Source organism: Archocentrus centrarchus, chromosome 6 (genome assembly GCF_007364275.1).
Source record: "Archocentrus centrarchus isolate MPI-CPG fArcCen1 chromosome 6, fArcCen1, whole genome shotgun sequence".
Classification (NCBI taxonomy): domain Eukaryota; kingdom Metazoa; phylum Chordata; class Actinopteri; order Cichliformes; family Cichlidae; genus Archocentrus; species Archocentrus centrarchus.
Genome location: NC_044351.1, coordinates 10,655,074 through 10,660,740, shown reverse-complemented (window position 1 = coordinate 10,660,740; position 5,667 = coordinate 10,655,074). Strand labels below are relative to the sequence as shown.

General features: G+C 39.9%; 1 long non-coding RNA gene across 1 annotated transcript; it reads right to left on the bottom strand.

The window, feature by feature from the left end:
• Window positions 1–929: 929 nt before the first annotated feature.
• LOC115781205 (uncharacterized) lies at window positions 930–5,273 on the bottom strand. Its single transcript, XR_004020063.1, has 3 exons — window positions 5,255–5,273; window positions 1,381–1,473; window positions 930–1,055 (listed from the first exon to the last, which is right to left on the bottom strand). It is a non-coding gene; the product is annotated as an uncharacterized LOC115781205 (long non-coding RNA).
• Window positions 5,274–5,667: the final 394 nt, after the last annotated feature.

Below are 5,667 nucleotides of genomic sequence, written 5' to 3'. Positions count from 1 at the left end.
AGACTGAAGCTGCATTTCTATATAAATTACAGTCAATGTTTCATGTTATGTAGGTAAACTGGGAGATGGGAGGGCTTCAAATTTATTTTATTTGCAATAGGGAGGACTCACAGAAAAAAGTTTAGCAACAACTGTGACAAAGGATTTTTGCAATGATTCATAAATAAAGAATTATTACTCAGTACCAAAACAATTCAACCATTTTTAGCCACATTTAATTCATTGGTTTGTTTTTGCAGCACATTTATTCTCAGGCTTTCCACTCTGCAGCTTTCCCAGCTCGTTTTCCTACCCAACTCTAAACTAGGAAGCAAAGATTTATCCTCATTTTGAAAACCAAAAAAATGATTCAAAACACCTCAACAGCAATAGATTGCATATTAATCAAGATCTGTGAGACCTGTAGTGCCTTTTTAAAGTGATATCAGAAGCAAAGTCCAAATAAGACCTAATCTGTTCTACAGTGTGTATAAATATCAGAGTCCTGTTAGGAAACATGGCTCAGCTTTCATGAGATGACACTTCATGGGTGTGTAAGTGCATGTGAATGTACATGTGTGTCATGAGTATGTGCTGGTTAGAATTACAAGGTTAAATGTAAGGCATGGGTTTAGTTAATAATAGTCTGATTCTTATAGCACACAGGTAGAGAGATGTGCTATGGCAAAGTATAAGTACTAGATACACAAAACTACAGAAGTAGCACCAAACAATAAATATATTTGTCTGATTAAGCAGCACATTGTAGTTTGTACTCTTTCAGTCTCTGTATAAGCAATTCAAAATAGTCTGTCAGATATTTTAGCCCACACTGCCCTACATCCCTTTGCATGATTTATGTCTGCAAGGTCACAGGAGACAGACTGATAAAAGGTGTGTTTAGATGTGTACACTTAAGTGTGTGTGTTCAGAGTGAGAGAGAAATTGGAAGAGGAAGAAAGCAAGGGAAACAGAAATGAGAGCATTATAATGAAAAAGAATCATAATTATAATTAAAAAGTTTTTTTTTTACCTTGTGGTAACAAACTGCAATCACCAACCGTGTCACCCTTGGCCTGTGAAGAAATTCTGTGTAACCCATAAAACCTAAATGCTTCAAAAATACATACTGAAAGACTTATATGGTAACAAACAGGTAAGTGAAGTACTTTTGAAAGCTGAATTTTTTTTAGGTACTGCTGAAATAAAAAGAAAAAAAGTACAGTACAGTGTAGCATTTGCAGCCTACAGAATATGAAAAAATAAATGTATACAAATGTAAACTCACATAAAATATCACTTCATCGCAAAACTAGTATTTTCACAGTTTATGTGGAAGAAGTGAGAAGGAGAAAATTCGAAAGAGAGAGAGCAAAAGATAGAGTGTGAGAGATCCATTACCCAGAACCACAAGTTCAAAAGGTGAGGTACACTCCACAGGCCACATTCCTGAACATGCAAATCCTCCTGTACCCACCACAAAATGTCAGTGAGCTGCAGAAAATAGGGGAACAACAGTAAAGTAACACAGTTCAGGTACTGTACTTCTTCTCTTGTTCTTCACATAGAACAATAAGTATGTGCATTTACAATATATTAATAAGGAGACACTATGCTTTAACTACTACTTGAAACAAAAGCTAAGGTAACAGAACACAGAGTGCCTGCATGCCTGAAAACAAAACTTGTGCTGACCAAATGTATTAATTAACCAACCTGAGCTCTAAATGATAAGATGGCAGATTGGGTCATTAACCAAGAGGATATTCTGTAGGGATGTACTGTAGATCTACTCTCTCTTTTTCAAGAAATACAGTAAAGCTGGAATATTACTTCTCCTAATATCACAAAAGTTTCACATTTCTGTTTGACAGTAAGCTAAATGAATACAGTATTATATAAACACGTTAGTTTTAAAGTTGCTTCTAGGCACATTGTTGACATTTGGATGGCGCAAGAGTAAATGCATTGCTCTAAAAAAAATTAAAATAACACTTACATATCAGATCTCAGTGGGGGAAAAAAATCATGCTGGATATCTATACTGATATAGACTGGGTAATGTGTTTGGAATGAAAGGATGGCACATCGTTTGATGGAAATGAAAATTATCTACCTACAAAGGGCTGAATTCAAAGACACCCCAAAAATCAAAGTGAAAAAATGATGCAGCAGGCTAGTTCATTTTGCTGAAATTTCATTGCAGCAACTCTAAATGGTACTCAGTAGCTTGTTTGGCTGCCACGTGCTTGTATAACAATGAGATGATGAATGGTGTTCTGGGGGATCTCTTCCCAGATCTGGACCAGAGCATCACTGAGCTCCTGGACAGTCTGAGGTGCAACTTGGCGGTGTCAGATGGACTGAAACATAATGTCCCAGAGGCGTTCTACTGAATTTAGGTCAGGCAAGTGTAGGGGCCAGTCAGTGGCATCAATACCTTCATCATCCAGGAACTGCCTGCATACGCTCGTCACATGCGGCTGGGCATTGCTGTGCACCATGAGGAACCCAGGACCTCACACCCCAGGGTCTGATAATGGGTCCAAGGATTTCATTCTGATACCTAATGGCAGTCAGGGTTCTGTTGCCTAACCTGTAGAGGTCTGTGTGTCCCCCAGACTATCACTGACACACCACCAAACCGGTCATGCTGAACAGTGTTGCAGGCAGCATAACGCTCTCCACGGCTTCTCCAGACCCTTTCACATCTGTCACATGTGCTCAGGGTGAACCTGGTCTCATCTGTGAAAAGCACAGGGTACCAGTGGTGGACCTGCCAATTCTGGTATTCTATTGCAAATGCCAATCGAGCTCCACGGTGCCGGGCAGTGAGCACAGGGCCCACTAGAGGACATCGGGCCCTCAGGTCTGTTTCTAATTGTTTGATCAGAGACATTCACATCACCTGGAGGTCATTTTGTAGCTCTGGCAGTGCTCATCCTGTTCCTGCTTGCACAAAGGAGCAGATACCAGACCTGCTGATGAGTTAAGGTCCTTCTACAGCCCTGTTTGGCTCCTGGAATCTCCTCCATGCTCTTGAGACTGTGCTAGAAGACACAGCAAACCTTCTGGCAATGGCACGGATTGATGTATCATCCTGGAGGATTTGGACTACCTGTGCAACCTCAGTAGCGTCCAGGTATCACCTCATGCTTCCAGTAGTGATACTGACCCTAGCCAAATGCAAAACTAGTGAAAACAATCAGAAAAGATAAGGAGAGGAAAAATGTCAGTCAATGTCAGTGGCCTCCATTCCTGTTTTTGGGGTTGTCTCATTGTTGCCGCTCTAGTACACTTGTTAATTTCATTAACACCAAAGCAGCTGAAACTGATTAACAACCCCCTCTGCTACTTAACTGACCAGATCAATATCCCAGAAGAAACTGACTTGATGCTAAACTCTGATTAAAAAGCGTTCCTTTAAGAAGTATGCAGCCTTGTGAAAAACTAACTACACCCCAAGATTCAGTAGCTTGTAGAACTACTGAATAACCTGAATAACTTAAAGTTAATGTAAACTTAAAGTAAATGCATTGAGAATTGCTCTTGGCAACCCTCCCAAACAAGCCACACTTGTTCAGTCTTTTTCTAATTGCACTTTCATGACCTTTAACATGCTAACTGAGGCCGGAGTGTGAGATGTAGCTCTTGGTTTTTATTCAGTTTCTCTGAGCATCACATGATCTGAACCTGGGATGAATGTGCTGGGATGTCCACTCCTGCAACTGTCGTATAAATGTTTTCCACTAGTGAATAATCTTTCTCACTCTGGAATGATGGACTTAAAATTGTTTGGAAATGACCTTTTAACCTTTCCCACATTGAAGGGTGACATCAGTTGCTTCTCTAAGATGGTTGTTGGTGTTTTTTTCCTTCTCAGCATTGTGGTAACACACATGCAAGTGTTTAATTATTTTGAGCAGTGTATCTTTCCCCCTTCTGCCAGTCTTTAAGTTAAGCTATGCTACCCATCCCAATACCAGCTACAGTTGGCCTTTGATAGTTATACATTTAAAACACGTGCAGTGTGTGGTATATAGATAACTCCCCTGTAATCCCTGGTGTAGTTGTATAAAGAGCTGTGGCTTTAGTTCTGTTTAGAAATATTGCTAGTAAAAATCAAACCACTCTCTTTCTGGCACTTGGCCTGGTCCCCCTTCCCTCCCTCTCTTGAGACTGATGCCGTAAGACTTCATAGGGACAACACAGTTATTTATAAACTGAGACTTGAGACTGGGAAGAATTCTCAAGCAGGAACACTGTGTCTGTTTATGCTACACAGTCACGTGCTTCCACAAACACACAATGTCTTTAAGTCTTGCAGATAAAAGCCTGTTTTTTGTTTTGTTTTTGTTTTTTTGCATTATTTTGTTTACAGTTTTATTTCAGGAAGAGATGCATCTGAGGTCATATTTGTAAAGTTTAATTCAACCCGTTTCAAGCTTTTGCCAAAAAGTGAGTCTCTTTTAAAAGTGGGCGTTTCCTTTAATGATCTGAATAGCTTCATCAAGGACACCTGAAGGTTTCAATCCAGTAAAGACCCCTGGCTTTATTCTTGGTACGTCTACCTTCGAGGAATTCTCAAGACTTTTCCTTGTTCTAAAGCTGTTCAGAGGTCCTGTCCTCATTTCTACACCTCTGATTCCCTGGTTAAGGTGTGTCTACTATATTTATTTCCAGTGTACTCTGATCTGTTGAGAAGAAGCTACTGTCAGTGGACTCATGTGTATGATCTTATCTCTTGTAACACACAGACTATATACATCACTGTGAAGTCTGTGAATTGTTAGCATGTTGGTGATGCATTATAATCAGTTCTCAAGATGCCACTGATGATGTGTCTGCTAACATGAGACATTAGCACCAGCTTCTAAATCTCACACAGGAAAGATGTGTCTTCAGAAGGCAGGGGGCGGATACTGAACAGTGGGAGAGACGTATGAGGACAAGCTGAGGTCATGTTTTCCATTATTCCAAATATAGAACAAGCCACTTAAATGAAAATATGAAGGACTGACATGTGAAATGTTTTGCTGCTTTTAACCAAAAATGATGAAAGACCCTTTATTTCTGGGGATTATCCTTCTGGCCTTTCTCTTATGTGTTTATCATATGAGAGAAGCAACAAAGGTCAAGAGCAAGTTTAAATTCACCCCCTCACATGTTCCAATACTTGTAAATCAAACCAAGAATCTACCAAAGATAAATCAAAACAATTCAGATCAGTTTTGTTTACAGCATGGTGGCTCAGTGGCTAAAACTGTCGCCTCACAGCAAGAGGGTTCTGGGTTCAAATCCTGGGTAGGGACCTTCTGTGTGGAGTTCGCATGTTCTCCCTGTGCTTGTGTGGGGTTTCTCCTGCAATAGAAAAGCATGTTACGTTAATGCTGCCTATGTCAGCCGAGGAGACTCTCACAAAAGAGATTCTTAATCTCAATAGTTTCATGTCTTGGTTCAATGAAGGTTGGAAAATACTATAAAGCACCAGTTCACAACAATAGTCATCTTAAGGGAATCTGTACTGTAAAGTAAAGGCCCTGCAACATTATAAAGAAAAAAGCAACCCAGCAATCCCCTATGAGCAAGCACTTGGTGAGTGTCAAATGCCTTGGAAAGCATGAATGCACACATTCATTACTGAATGAAAAGCATAACACTATCTAATAAAGTGCAGCTAATTAATTC